Raw genomic sequence first — 16650 nt, 5'->3', positions numbered from 1 at the left:
AATTAAGTAAAATTAAATTATTACCCAATATAAAAGAGAAATTCATTCTGTTCTCTCTTGTACCTTTACAGAACTAACAGAAACCAAACTATATGTAGATTTACATATCCAAACATCAGCATCTCAGCTTTAAGCCACATTTTATAGAATCCAGCAATACTGATGGTCACTTTACTCAAAAACTGCTCCAACCAGATCCAAATAATTTTTTTCCTCTTTATTTGCTATATTAAAGCAAATATATTCAGTAAGTACACACTCATTCCGTTAATTAGAATATGACTGAAAAGTTCCTTTGTAATTTCATCACCAAGTGAAAGACATTATATAGATTAATTAGATTACTTTCGTTTTAACATGTTTATATTTCGCAGTATGTTTAACAGCTGCTAAAAGGTTATTTTTTAAAGTTACTATTAATCTGACAGGCCTGATCAGGACGTATATCCTATATCCATTATTTTTAGCAGTAAAAAAGAAAAGACCTTCCAGTAAGTAGGTGCATCAGCCAGCACCCCTACTCCCCTCCCCCCCCTCCTCGTCCTCACCAACTTTCACAACAAAGTTACACCTTTGACTGTGTAAACGAAGATTGTAATTAGAATGTCTTCATGTAAATGTGTTAACAGAAATGGAACAAAAATTCAATTTTTGTTGGATCATTGTCATATAAACAGGGGCTTAGTGTGAGAATGAGGAGAAGTTTTGAGTACCGTATTCTCCGCACTATAAGGCGCACCTAAAAACCTTCAATTTTCTCAAAAGCCGACAGTGCGCCTTATAATCCGGTGTGCCTTATATTTGGACCAATATTGAGCCACAACAGGTCTGGCAACTACGGTAAGCAGCCGCCGACTTCATTTTTGCCCGTAGAAGAAGAAGCGCACGGTGCATGCTGGGATAGCTGTCAGAATGCTGGTTTGTTAATAAAGTTTGACTGACCGATCTACCTACCGACCGTCTAGAATCAGGTTGTCTGCAGGTCATTTAGCACCACGTTCTCCATGAACATGCTGTGCGCGAACGGAGAAGGGTGACCGTCGTCCGGCCACACCCCGGTCCAGTCGGAAGGCTCTCCTCGCTGACCGGAGTCGGACTGTTTTGTTGACATTCTTTATGTCAACAAAGTGGCTTTAGACATTCATCCAGGGTGCTTCGGGGGGTGCTTTGACTAGGGTTACCAAGAGACCAGCCCCTATACATTTAAAGCCAGGGGCTAGAAAGCAGTTGGGCACAATATCGCAACACCAACACCGTGAGTGAAACAATGACTGGGGCAGCCTACTATGTAAAGTACTTGGGGACTTCTTTTTTATAATTACACATCCACATTTGTAGAGTACAGAACAAATTGTGTACTTTGAGCGATGGGTGGCAACCCTAACTGTAGCGTCTATTCTATGCGCCTTATAATGCAGTGCACCTTATATATGAAAAAGTTTTGAAATAGGCCATTCATTGAAGGTGCGCCTTATAGTGCGGAAAATACGGTACAATTATTACAAGTTTTGAGAAGAAAGACATGAAATCCTGCTTTCAAGCTGAAAATGTGTGCTCTTGGAATATGGCAGAAAAACTAACCCATACAATAGAGGTAGAGAACGTTTCCTGTGCCTACCTGTCACCTCACCAGCTCATACTCACTCAGAGACCTGGGAAGGACTGAGACAGAGATCAACGCATTAACAAAACACATTAGTTTTCCTTCTTCACAAACTGTCAGGTTTTGAGTGACCATGTGGGAGGAGGTGTGTGTAAGTGTCACTGGGTGTTTTGTCGTGTCAGTGTGTGTGTCTTCTCTGTGCTGGGACCCAGCTACAACAACATGCAGCAGACCTTACATGGACTGTGTGCAAACCAATGAAGCCATGTCCAGTGAGGGACACTACCTGCTTGTTTACGCAAAAAACGGCTGGCGTAGCTAAGGGCAGACACAGCAGCAAACCAGGCGACCTACGTCTTTATCATCAGCTGCATTACAGGGGCGGAGGCAGCAGGGATCCGAACACTGATGGAAAATAACATCCAGACACTTACAAGCACACAGTAAATGTAAGCAGATTCCACTCTGGTATTAATGGATGCACTTGCACACACAAGTACACCCTTACAAACATTCAGTCTTGTCGGTGTAATATTAGAGTTCCTGCAGTAATCATGGGACATAAGCTGTGACCCTTACAGCTGCCCAGTGGGACGGCTGTCTGTGCCTTCACAATCGTTTAATCTGTTGTTAAGATGCGGTGATGTGATTTTCCCTGCAGTCTCTAAATGCCCCATAACCATATCCAAGTTGATGCTGATCACATCTGTGGATCTGATGAGCTGCTGCTGAGCCGAGCTGCACGGTCAGCGTCATGTTCAGCAATTAGCCACAGCCAAAAGGCAAAAAAATAAAAATAAATAAATAAAATTGTAACGTTTTCTTTCAAACAAACCATGTAAGCTGAAAAATGTTGCTGCATGCAGATAATGTAGCTAAATGATGACTAGTTAATACATGCCAGTGTAGCATATCAAAGTAGTTAATAAGAGTAGTAATGTTGTTGTTACCTATGTTACATTGTTTTTGACAGGAATAAAGTCAATCCTCTCTAATTTTTGTACACTGTTGCTTGTCTCATATTTAAAAGACAACATGTTTGTCACAATAGAAAGATCAAACTCAGAGAAGAGACATTAGAGCAGAGGCAGCAGAGCGGCCATGACCGAGACTGAGAAAAAGATGTGCTGCTTTCTGTACAGGGATTTTACTAACATTTTAGAATAATCGTCATTCACTTTTCAAAATATTTTCTGACTGTATCAAAGGTAGCAATGGAAAAGAGCATATATAGTTTACATCTAGACATGTACATATTTTTATTTTTCAGATGTTATTTAACTTCATTTATTTTTATGTCAATAAATACAGTTCATTAAATCGCTATTTAACTTGATTAATTTTGCACATCTCTGCCGTCACTAAAATGTCAATGTGTTTTGTGTTGCGTCACTTTCTATGTTCATGCCATTAAATACAATTCTGGGGCTTATTACCCTGTTATGGTGTCACTTCCGTTGCATTTTGTGTGTTCAGTATAAGAATGATGTTTTGCTGAACAGTTCATGGTCAGTGTTTCCATTTGGCACTGAATGATCTGGACATATACACTGTAGATGTCCAAGGGCAGTTATTTGAGTTTGGCAGCAAAAACTTTAGACTTTGTTAGAATATAGATTAAAGAAGTAAAATTGCTCTCCTGGTGCTGCACTGTGGCTGTTAGTGATCATGTGTTTGTAGCCAAGCACAAGGGAGTGAGGAATACTTTGGGTTCCTCAGTGAGGAGTCAAGAGATTTCATCAAGGAGACAAATGGACAGATTTGTGTCAATAATGCTAAAATGTACTTGTTGATTATTTAAAGACAATTTAAGCTAATTTATCTTTTCATTTTCTCTAAGGCATAAAAACTACCGTACATTACAGCATAATGGGATTTTTTTATTCTATGCATTTTAATGGTAAGTGTCTGCAGCACGACATTGCTAAAAGAGAAAGACACAGCAGTCACAAATCAATAGATATCAGCTGAGAGGAAGGACCGACAGCAACACAAGATATTTTTTATTAAAGGTGGGAGGAAGTGATTTATTGGCTATATTATTTCACTGTCACACTGTAGTTATGTCTCAATTCATGTCTGTTTGGGACTTTTGCTAAATCTTCAGCTCTCTATTTCTTTTCTACTTTTTACTGTAACCAGCAGAGGGGACCCAGTCACATGACTTGAACTGAGTCAGACTAGAGTCATTAAAATTAAGACTTGAGACTTGACGTGAAAAAATGCTCAAAGACTCGGACTTGACTTGAAGCTCTTTACTTGAAAAGACTTGATATTTTAGTCAAAGTCTTAAAATTTAAAACGCATTATTTATATAAAGTGGCCCCATTAATTCATTTCACTCATTCCGTATTAACAGGCGCAGACCGTCCCTCTGTTTTTCTACACTCCGTATGTATGTTTGCGTAAGCTGCAGCACAACCAATCAAATTAACAGGATTAAAAAAAAAATGAGACGAAAAAACGCTCAAAGCAGATATGCTCCTGTGAGTAATTTCTTTTGATTACATCAATCATGAAATATTAAAACTAAAAACAGAGTGAAACATGCAAAACCTGCAAGACCAGGATCTCAGATGGAGATACAACTTCCAACTGTTCGCCATTTGAAGTTGCACAAAGAGGTAAACGGTACTTTTCTTTTACTATGAGACAACTGACTAGCTAACGTCGTGTTAGCAACTCTGCACTTTATTTTCAAAAGAACACATAACACTGGAACTGATAAACTAAATAAAACAACCAAAAACAAAAATAAAATGGATTCTCTGTCTCCATTAACAAAAAACGTACTTTAATAAAAACTAAACATGAAGCCAAAGTGGAAATAAATACTGCATTCAACCAAAAGAGTGCAGATTATGAAGTCTGTATACTGTATTGGCCTTCAGTAATCAGTAGATTTAATTAGAGGGATGGGCACATCGACTACCTAATGTAGTTCACACTACACTATGTTTTGCCCCTATTTTCCCCTTACATCGATCTTGGAATGTTGGCCTATCTAAGATTGTCGCTGATGATTTCGTAACCGATCATCATGTAGTGTGATTTAGATCGTCGTGGCCGCTCCGATCTAAATCAGGGGTTTTCCCCGACTGGGAGCTTAAATCTGAATGTGACAGGTAGCCAATCAGAAAGCACGGATTCTCCTCCATGCTTTCTGACGGGAAATTACGGAGGGGAATCCCAAACAGCTGACACGGGGCAACCCAAAATCCAGCGGACTTTGGAGATGATATGTGGAAACAACATTAATATTTATTCAACATTTCGTGCAAAGAATATAGAAATGACAAGGAGAGGAGTTGGACCCAAATTGCTACCGCAGTTGATAAACCCGGTAAGTTTTCAGTTGTTCTTCGTTAACGTGACATAAATAGGTTATAATGATTTTCATTCAGTCAGGACTTTACACTGACTCTAGTATGCATCACAGGTAGATTCTAGTAAAGCATTGATTAATGCCCGATTTTAAAATTAGTTAACTGGACTTATTTTGTGCCCATGTGGCTGAACACCACACGGCACGATCGAACCCAATCGAACTGTTATACCTAGGATTTCTGTCGGCTAATGTGTCTCTCAGGTTTTGAAAATGGGTGACAGTCAGCCGACAATTTGTGTGCTGGACATTACACTAAGGAAATGAGGAAGGGAGGGTCAGTGGAGAGCACCGGAGGTGAGCCTTTTTTTATTCAGTGTCAACAGCAAGAAAAAACGGCGATAATGCCAATAATTAAAATTAGGTCGATAGGTTTAATTTATCGTGATTAATTGATTTATCGTTTATCGTGACAGGCCTATCTGATATTCACATTTCAATCTGGAAAGACTCAGACGAAGAAAAAGGAACAATTAAACGATTTAATGACGGCAATGAATAACAGTTCTTTGGCGCTCGGGCCCCGGCAGCTGATCTGAGCTGAGATTTGATGTGAACTTGATGAACATCCCAATAACCGATTAGGGATGCTCTCCCCCGGGACCCAACACTGGTGGTGGAGGTCTGGAAAGGGTGCCATCCTGGAGAGCCGAAGGATGTGGGTGGAGAAGGGGAGGTGGTGGGTTGAACGCGGCTGGGAAGCGGCTGACTGCTTCGGTGTGGATCCTTTTATGCTGAGCTTGATTGATGATTGGACACGCCAGGTGAGGTCCAGAGCTGAGGTCGGGGATGAGCATGACGCCTATGGACGAACGGAGGTGATGGAGTCTTCTAGGTTGAATTTTCGCTATCAGCTACATTTGCTGACTAATGGCAGCAAGCTGCTAGCTCGGTCCAATTTGACATCTGCACATTGATTGTCAATAACTTCAGCAATATTCAATGTCTTTTTCTTTGCTGATAAATGGCTTCACAAACTCATTCAGTTTGTTTATTAAACCATCACAAAGAGAGATTGATGGTATTTTCTACAAAAGAGGAAGACTGCATTAGATGAGTTCAGAAATGACTGTGTCAGTGTGCTGAGTTAGTGTGTGTGAGTGTTTAATTCATTGGCAGACACTGGACAGTTGGTTAATGCAGCCTTCTCATGTGGCTTAGCATAAATTTGATGACTGACTACACTGACTTTGCCATAGATTAAACAGAGAGGCTCCACAGAGCTGTACATTTACTGGAGTGGAACAGCTGGGATCCCAAGAGAGGCACTGAGCGCTACTGATAGAGTATTTTTCACACTCTGGGATTTTTATTTAACATTTACAAAGACGGGGTTACAGTTCAATATGTACAGGGGCGCAGACGCCTTCGCCTGAATCATGAACGCATTTTTTCCTTGATTTAGTCAGGTATCATATTCTACTCTCCAAAATGATTCCTGAATTTCTTTAGTGTCTGAAAGACTAAAGCAAACAAGTTATAATAGTGTGAATGAACACTCCCTGAATACAGTGAAGGCCAAACTGTGAGGCTGTGAAAGAGTCTAATTAGATTGGTTGCTATAGCACTTAATATGGCCTGGTTGTGTTATGGCCTCGGCTAATATAAGCCTTTAAAATGTATGACATGTTTTTATTGGATTTTTATTTTAACACAGACATAGATAAACAAAATATCCTGACACTAATTCTTTTCAAACATGTAATTAAAACAGTGAAAATAATTAAGAAAATGTGATGTTATGAAGAGCTCTGCTGTTTGTTTTTGCAATCAGTAAAGCTCAACATGCATGTCACCCAGTGCACCCTCAGCTACTTGGTGAGTTCCAGCTTATGCATAATTACAGCTAAGCAAGGTCTTTTTTCACACTAAAAGTTGGCGTACTAACAAATTTAGAAAATTGTGGCACACAAAAAAATCAGTAACACTTTATTTGTCAGGGTATCCATAAGACAGACATGACACTGTCATAAACATGACATAACACTTGTTATGAAGATGAAGGAGTCTTTATGAATAATTACCTCTGTTGTCATGAAGTGTCATTTAGTAAATAATGACACTTATAATGCAAAGTTCACCATTTTAATGGTCTTTTAATACAAGTTTTAATGCAACGTTGCATTGAAAGTGTCATTATTTACCAAATGACACTTCATGATAGCAGTCATAAACATTCATGAAAACTCATTCATCTTCATGCAGGTGTTTTGCACACCTTGTCAAATAAAGTGTTACCAAAAATTCAGATGTATAAAACCGTGTGCAGGCGTGTGGCTGTGCAGCTTTCCTTTATAAAGCCCAGTCTGAGTGAAATAGAGCACAGCTGCTGGTCTGCCCTGTCGCCACCCATACATACATATCTACATTAGTATAAATACCTGGAAGGCTGCCACCAAGCATCCCAATGACCATGGAAATGGTCCCTGCTTGTAGTAGTTTAAGTAGTTCTTATAATAATACTTTATATATTTTATTTAAAAGGTGCCCTTCAGGGAACACAAGGTCACCTCAAAACAAATAGAAACAATAATTTTATAGAAAAAAGTATAATTAGCATAAAAGAAAACAAGACTGAGTGTTGATTAATCTAAGTGGACATGCTGGGATTTAAAGACAGACAGCATGTCAGACACTGGTGAGTGGGGAATGTGGACATTTATTTCACATGGAGTTTTCATGTGTTGTACCAGGCCAATGTACCACTATGTAGTCAATAAACACTTTTATAAGTTCCACATTTACACAACAGATTTACTTTCTATTCATAAAGACACATTCACAAAGTGGCATGACTGAACAGAGGGACGTCTGTCAGCATCTCCAGCTGCACCGTTAACACCCGGCTCCTTCTTTAAAGTAGGGGCTCGTTCTGAGCAGAGATCCAGGATGATCACTCCCAGCAGATCAATGTGATCTCTGAACACACACTCCCTCTGAACCCTTCCATTGGCGATGTTCTCCAGCAGACCCAAAGCTGACATTGTTCTGCTATTTGCACAGCTATTCATGTACACATTAAAAATCATAAATCCTGACCTATTTGGAGTTAATTGGCTCATCTGACCCAGCAGATAACAGGCATTTCATGTGCTTCAGTGCACAAACCGATGCATAGTTGCTGTAATAAATAATTTACTCTTTACATTTGAGTGAGGTTTTTCTATCTTTTATTTGTAATTTTATTTATCTGTGTTTGCATGCGTGTTTATGCATGTATGTCTGTGTGGCAGTGAGAGTAATTTTACCATCATAACTCTACATCACCATTGTGTTTTTATGATTTTTGTGGTGATTTGAGTTCTTTGTATGTTTAGTTTAGGTTTTTCTGTGTTGTATTAGATCTGTTTCCTGTGAGTCTCTGTGTTGTCCTGTCTCCTCCCTGATTAGTTCCCAGCTGTGTCTCGTTTCTGTGATTACCCTCCCTGTGTCTTTAGTCCCACCTGTTGTCTATGTTCCTTGTCGTTTGTCGCATTGCGGTCATTCAGTCTTCTCAGTTGAACTGTGTAGTCCTGAGTGTCTGTTAGTTGTCACAGTAGAACTTGCTTAAGTCCTGTGTCGGCGTCAGCTCTTGTGCTTCAGTCGTTTGCTACCAGGGTTAGCTCTGTTACCTTTCACTGTGCTGCCTACTTGTTTGGACTGTTCGAGCTGAGTTCATCATTAAGTTAATCATCTTCTCTACAACCTGGGTCCTGCCAGCGTTTCTGCCTCACCACCACTTCATGACAATTTTGATGAACAGCAGTAAAGTTTAGAGATTCTAAAAGCTTCATAGAAAGGTCTGTGGAATCAGAAAAGGTTTTATTACCATTTCTAAATTAGAACAAAACTCTCTGCATTAAACATTAATATCCAAATAGTCTTATTGAACACAGTGTAGTCCAATCCAATAAGAATCCAGAACCTGTTAACCTTCCAGTTTCTGCTTCATCAAAGAAATACTTTGGTTGTCAGATTCTGATCTAAATAGCAGCATATTGATTATAATGGATCAATATCCATTACAATTGTTGCATAATGCTCTGTGCAATGACAGCACAGAGCATTGTGTTGCTCAGGGGAATGGTGTAGAGATGGAAGCCACACCCATTTGGTTCTGCAGTACCAGCAGCCTGCTCTGAAAACGCACAACTGGTGATCTCTACCGATTTACTCCTAAGGGAACCAGTGGCGCAAAAAGTGGGTATGCAGCGCATGCAACACAAAGGGGCGCTGCACCAGAGGGGGCGTCAAAACCCTGTGTGGAGGGGGCGGCGCCCCGATGATGCCTTCGCATACACTTTCACACGCCCTTACGCTCCTTCACCTCGCGCACATGTAAATGTAAATGTAGCGAGTTTTACCTTTCACGTGTCTTCGTCTCGGGGGGGGGGCAGAGCGACTGTATGTTTTCTATTCACCCTTACGTACCTTCCTTTGAGGGGGAGGGGTCGCTGATTTATGTTTTCGCATCCACCTGAATAATATGTAGTTGCGCCACTGAAGGGAACAACTGAATAATCTGTACATTGTCTCACAATCAATCATGGTTCATCTGATCTCATTCTGCTGGTGTTAAACACATGTGTATGAAGACAGTATAAATGGACTGAGGACAACTTGACTCAGTTCACCTTCAGAGATCATTCAAGAATTTAAGGCTATTTTTAGGATTATTTAGCAGTTAAAACACAAACCACCCAGAGACAACATTAAGTAGCATTCACTGAATCTCCTGAATAAATCAGTTCATTCTGTAAACAGCATTGCTAATATGTAGTCCAGCCCCCAGCTCACTGAAATAATTAAAACAATAAAATCAGTTGTCAACAGTTAGTCCATATGCATTTTTATGGTTTAGTTCAATGCAGTTGAATTTACTTTATTTACATAATGATTTAGCAAGCAAATTCACAAAAAGAAATGAAAGCTCCTGACAAATACATACAGACTGTTACGGTCACTGACCTCTAGGGGCTCTCTTTTTTTTGAGAGCTCTGTGTTTTCTGTTTCAGCTCTGCCTGATTGCTGCAGGTGAAGTGTGTTGGGGCTCGTCAGCCGCCATATATAAGCAGCAAGCTGGAGATGCCAGAGGCCTCTCCTTTTGTTTGACCTGGGCCATGAGCTGTGACTCTGCTTGAGAGCTGTGTGTGTGTGTGTGTGTGTGTGTGTGTGTGTGTGTGTGTGTGTGTGTGTGTGTGTGTGAGAACTGTCTTAAGTTTGCTGTGAGCAACTTTGTACAATTATCCAGAGGTGGAAGCTGGTAGGGGTTCTCTGCCATTTTTGTTATAACCTGTTTTCTCCTGTTTTTTGTTAGTAAGGGAGTTTAGGTTTTGTATTTTCCTTTAGTTCTCCTTTAGCAAGTGGTTGTTTTATTTTATAGTTATAAGGGGGTGTTTTGTTTATTATTTTGGCCTTGGAGACCCTGAAGTCTTAAGCTCCCCTGTGCTTTCTTTTCTCCTGTAGTAGTTGTTTTTATCTGGATTGTAAAATAAATTATACTTTTGTTACTCAACTGTTCGGATTACTTTTTAGTTTTATGTTAAAGCCCAGTGCCAGGATTTACTTTAGGGATTTTAGGGTGGGGTTGTAACACAGACCAATTCAATAAGTTAGAATATTGAAAATATTGTATATTGTAATAACTCCATCACCTAGTAAAACACAATAGAAAGAGGTTTTAACGCGTTCATTTCGCTTAATTGTGACAATTTTCTGCCAACAGCCAAAGAAAACATTTAAAATGGCATCACATCCCAGTCCCACCACTCTGAGCTCCGACTCCACATTCAAACTGTCTTCTCTCCAGAAGCTGCAGACAGGCTCCACTAAAGGCTGCTGCTGTTAGCTGTGCTTTCTTTTTATCAGCTTCCTTCGTCTTGTTGTGACCTTGTGATGGTACTAGTGACTCCATTGAATAACTTTGATATTTATCCATAGATGGTGGCAACCATTACTACTTACACAAACACAGCACTGCTGTTTTTAACATTTAACTAGTAACATGAAAGACCGCAGAAAAAAACTGACTTCTTTCAATGATTAACCTTAAACGATAAAACGTTTATCCTCCTGAAGGATAAACATGCACACACACTAAAAAAAACTTTTAGCAACCATGAAGTCTGATAAACTCCTCTGAAAATACCCTAAATTAGATTTTAAAAAACAATATAACTGTTAGTAGGAAGCAAACAATTCCTAAAAATTGTCAAATCGAAGTTCGGCATAGACCTGTGCAGTTGAAAGCGCAAATCATGGATAAGCTCTGGGGTTTTCAGTCCATGCTGGCTGGCAGTTCCTACCTCTGTACTGCCATTGGCTTCTTATCTGTTGGAAACAGTCTGATTACTCTGCTGGCCTTAAGGGGGACATGACCTTTCCTCCAGCTTCCTCACACACTCACACAGATCTCATTAGAGGTATTCAGGAAGTCACCTGGAGCAGAATGGTGAGAGATCGAGCGGCCACCTCTCCCTCCACCTTCTATGTTGTGCTGTGTTTGCAAGGGAAATTAGTCAACAAAGTGTATTAGATCAGTCAGATAATGTGACAATGTAAAATTAATCTCTGGTAACAAAGAACCTGAAGTATACGAGAAAAAGTCATGCAGACATATTTTACTATATTTGATGGCTTTCTGCCAATCGGGGTAAAATACACTGCTCAAAATAATAAAGGGAACACTCAAATAACACATCCTAGATCTGAATGAATGAAAGATTCTCATTGAATACTTTGTTCTGTACAAAGTTGAATGTGCTGACAACAAAATCACACAAAAATCATCAATGGAAATCAAATTTATTAACCAATGGAGGCCTGGATTTGGAGCCACACACAAAATTAAAGTTAAATGTTCCCTTTATTTTTTTGAGCAGTATATATATAAGTTGAATGAGTACTGAGTACTTGAAAAACAGTTTTTTAAAATATTCCACCTTCAGACCTCCTGTAGCTCCACAGTGTCAATTTCTGGTACCAAAATACAACGATTTAAAAAGTCACAACTTCTAAATCCAAAACAGTTCTGTCACATTTTTTTTCCACTGTAAGTGATTTTTTTTTGTGAAATGCCAAAGCAATTCAGGGGAGACCTGAGTTTTCTCCAGATGTTTCATCAGATTAGGACTAAAGCTTACATATTTTACAGCAAACCTCCTTTCGTTGAGTTGATGTTTGAGAAAATGTCTGGACACAACAAAAAGAAGGAAGCTCTGTCAGTAGAACTGAATACTGACATTGCATTAGAGATGCAAGCAATAAATCAACCCAGCATTCAATGCGCTGGAGACATCACTGGCGAAGCTCAACCCCACAAATATAAATTTTATGCATGCTGTTATCACTTATGTGTTTTGGACACATATCTTATGTGCAAACATCTTGTAATTTACATTGTACACATCAAGGTTTTGGTCCGTAAGGCATTAAAAAAAAAAAAATATATATATATATATATATATATATATATATATATATATATATATATATATATATATATATATAGAGGTGTGCCGATCGATCGGTCACCGATCATAATCGGGCCGATTTTCGTGAAAAAGTGTATGATCGGTGATCGGCGATCATTGTTTCTTTTACCGATACCGATCACCTGCTTCTCATTTCCAACCTGCCTGTGCATCTGGTCTCCTCTTTCCTTCACTCTGCGCAAACGCGCAGCAACAAATCCTAAGCGATGTGGAACTATAACGCACTGAGTGAATGGGGAAGTTTGCGTGTTGCGGCGGAAAATTGAAGCAGGTCAAAACGCATCAACACGACGAATCTAGTATGGAAGAAAAACAAAGCCATACTTGACGGAGTTTGGCTACATCGAGGCTCACTGCAGTAAAAAAGACATACGGAGGATCAGACAGCAGGTAAAGCAGCGCACAGCTACAAACACTCACCTGGAGTAGCATGACGGTCAGAAAGCTAAACAAATAACCCGCGAAATTATTTAAGTCTTCGAGCTGCGATGTAAGACGCTGGTTCTGCTCTCCTGTTGAACCGCTGCTACGCTACAGGTAGTAATATTTGACAGACGGAGCTTCGCTTCTGCTCCACCTGGTAGTGACTCTCACACCGAACCTGCTTAAAGCTGCAGCATCTAATTTAAAAAATAAATTTTACATACGTATTAAAACTTTCGCTGTCCTAACATGAGACAGATAATCTCTAAAAAAAATAATCGATCTCCTCCCTGATCTGCATAATTACTCCGCTCAGTCAGAAACAGCCAATCAGAGCTAGCAGTAATCAGCTAGCCGCCATGCTAACAGGAAGTTTTCATTCAGTAACTCTGGATTGTTTATTGTAATGGATCCTGTTTTTGCCTTTGAATGTTAAGTTTTATACTTGAACTTCTTGGCAATGTTGAGAGGTTTTATTTTGGCTCTTTGTATTATTTAGCCTCTTCAGAGCCTTCATATGTTATCAGTCTGTTAAAGATAGTATTATCAATAGCAGTACAATTTGCACAATGCCTGTTTTGTTTAGTTTTCTTCTTGGAAAACATTATTAAAAACAAGTTTTTGTCTAAATTAAGGTGAATTCATGGTTCCTTTTTCCACACAATGTAACCAGTAGTGCTTATGATTAAAAAAATAATAATTATGTGATCGGTATCGGTGATTGGTATCAGTGATCGGCCCTCATGGGTGATCGGTATCGGGAGGAAAAAAACCTGATCGGCACATCCCTAATATATATATATATATATATATATATATATATATATATATATATATATATATAAATGCCCTTCTCACCCTCCGTGGTCTCTCTCTCTCTCTCTCTCTCTTTTTCTCTCATCCTCTGAGCTCGGGTCCTCTACCAGAGGCCTGGGAGCTTGAGGGTTCTGCACAGTATCTTGGCTGTGCCTAGAACTGCACATTTCTGGACTGAGATGTCTGATGGGGTGACTGCCCCAAGGGCCCCGATGACCACAGGCACCACTGTGGTCTTCACCTTCCAGGCCTTCTCCAGTTTCTTCTGCTCCTTTTTCCTGATGTTGTGGTCACTTGGTATTGCTACATCCACCTCTGTTGTTTATCCACCACCACAATGTCTGGTTGGTTCGCCATTACCATTCTGTGTGTGTGTGTGTGTGTGTGTGTGTGTGTGTGTGTGTGTACACACACACACATATATATATATATATATATATATATATATATATATATATATATATATATATATATACGTGTGTGTGTGTGTGTGTATCTGATTAATTGATAAACTATTAAAAACATTTCCGACATGTTCCAGTTATATTGTTTAGTCTCAGCTTTGGGACGATCTAATCAAGTTCTGCTTTTTAACCAGGAAATCAGGTTTGTAGTGCAATACTGCATCTGCAAATGTCCAACATGTCTAAAAAATGCTGCATAAATAAATTTTCTTTACCAAACTTTTCCTGCATAATCATCAATATGCAATGGGACGTCAGTTCTAAAAGATGAGATGTTTTTGTTCATTCTCACATAATCCCTGTAGGTGTAAATCCTAAACCCCCAACAACCCACCACCCCTTGATCCATTGTGTTCCTGTAGATTACAAAGCACCTTCAGGGTGATGTGTAGGTGTGTGTCTGTTTAGGTGGGTGTTGTTAGGGGTATTTTGGGACAATTAATGTTCTGCCCTAGTTTTTAAGAACTGAAAAAGATGCTGATTGAGAAAACTTCCCCATGATTTCACCCCTTCATCTCTAAATCCCCGTTCTGTTCCCTCTCCTCTCTCTGCTGCTTTCCGTTTCCTCAGCATCTTCATAAATGAACGGTTTCTCTTTCAAGCAGAGTAAAACGGCAAGCTGCAATAGTTTGGCAAATTTTAGTCATAACTGTGCTGTGATCCCCTAGTTAATTTTAAGTCACTTAAACTCATGGCTGCATGATGGAAAGATTTCACCAACAGACACAGACATTGTCTGAACAAAAGATAAATATTCACTAAATGTTCACTTTGGTAACTTTTGACCAGACAAGCTTTGTTCAGTTCAATCCCAAGCCCAAGCTGCGACAGCATCCATGCCAGACAAATCATGTTCAACCATTTTATATTAAACAGTAATAGTTCTGCTTTTTTCTTCAAATAATAAAATAAACTGAAGGGTTTAAATAAAACATTTAAATACAGAAATAAATGTAGTACTTTCCCATATAGATACACAACCAGCATTTAATGATCTAATTTAACTTCAACTAGAGCAGCGAAGTGGGGCCCTCAGCTCTCATTTATAGCTAAGTCTGATCCGGGTCCATTTAATCAGGTTCTTCTGGTGGTCAGCAGCAGCAGCTTCCTTACTGCAGCCTGTCAGAGCCATGATGTGCTTGAAGTTTATGCCTGTGGCACCAGGACCCCAGGAGAGAAGCCACAAAAGAAAAGGATGGCGGAAGATGAAAAACGTCATACGATAGAAACCAAAGCTCAGAAAGAAGATAATGGAGACCTTTGAACAAAGGTGCTGTGGGCCCTTGAAAGGTTTGGGTCTCTTCAGAGTCCTCAGTGACACCAACACCATGCACACAAACACAGCAGCAGCACGGCAAACAAACAGGACAGAGGACTGACAGCTAACAGAAAAACTGAAGGAGGAATCAGTGGCTGAAAGAAGAACGCAGCCTGTGGAGTAAAACCATTCAGCTCTAAAGCTCATTTACATCACTGTGTTGGTGCACCAACAATGCACTGTGCATTGTATACTACTGCTCAGTGCAGCAGTATATCTGCTCCATTTAGCTCAGCAGATATACTGAGCTCAATGCAGGATTCTCTACACACATCAACATATTGTGATTTATCCTTATTTTTAAACAGACAATAAAAATACTTTCTAAAAAGGGTTATTCTGGACATCAGGGTTAAAATGGAGGGCTGGTAGAACCCACATGTTGTCTGTCCTGAAGGTTCTGTGGTGGAAGTCATGAGGTTCATGTAGAAGCCAAGTTCAAATCAAAGTACCTTGCCACTTTAAAATGTACATTTTCGCTGACAAATCAAAAATAATATAAAAAAAACCCTGTTTTATTTTTCCACAAACAGTGGAAATGGTTCATATTATATTATATTGGAAAAAAAATCAATATCACTAATTTATTTGAGCAATCTCTGTTGTCAGATAAGAAATTCACAAAATCAGGGATTGGAAATCAGCTGACAGAAACATGAAACATTTTGGATTGCATCTTCTTTCATCCTCAGGTTAACTTTTTCTGCTAGCTGTCAGGTTTGTGTCTTTTCCAAGTGTGAACTGCTTGAGCCCTTGAAAACTGGATGAAAAGGAGCACAAGAAGGAATGACACATGACTCGATTGAAATCAGTCATTTGAATTTAAAGAAGAAAAACAGACTTGAAAAGAAACATCCTCAACCACAGAGTACTTATTATCTACGGGGACATTTGGGTTCAGTTGAGTTCAACAGCACAGAGCAGGTCCACATTTGTGGAACAAACGTCCATGGATGAGGTTTAGTTAGTAAACCTCTTTCTTTTCTACACTGATTCCCTGTAATGTTTGTTTTGTCAGCAGTGTTTTTGGAGTATTCTAGTTTCAGCTTCCTGTGTGGGCTGCCTGTCTCAGCAGTGAATTTGGTTATTTAGATGTTTTTCTAAGATTATGTTGGGTGTGTATAATTTAGAATTTTATTTTTGGTTTATATTTATATGTGTAAGTATAT

The sequence above is a fragment of the Poecilia mexicana genome, unplaced genomic scaffold, assembly GCF_051168715.1.
Source record: "Poecilia mexicana isolate PSO_F unplaced genomic scaffold, ASM5116871v1 scaffold_10, whole genome shotgun sequence".
NCBI classification, from domain to species: domain Eukaryota; kingdom Metazoa; phylum Chordata; class Actinopteri; order Cyprinodontiformes; family Poeciliidae; genus Poecilia; species Poecilia mexicana.
This window is presented reverse-complemented; position numbering follows the sequence as displayed.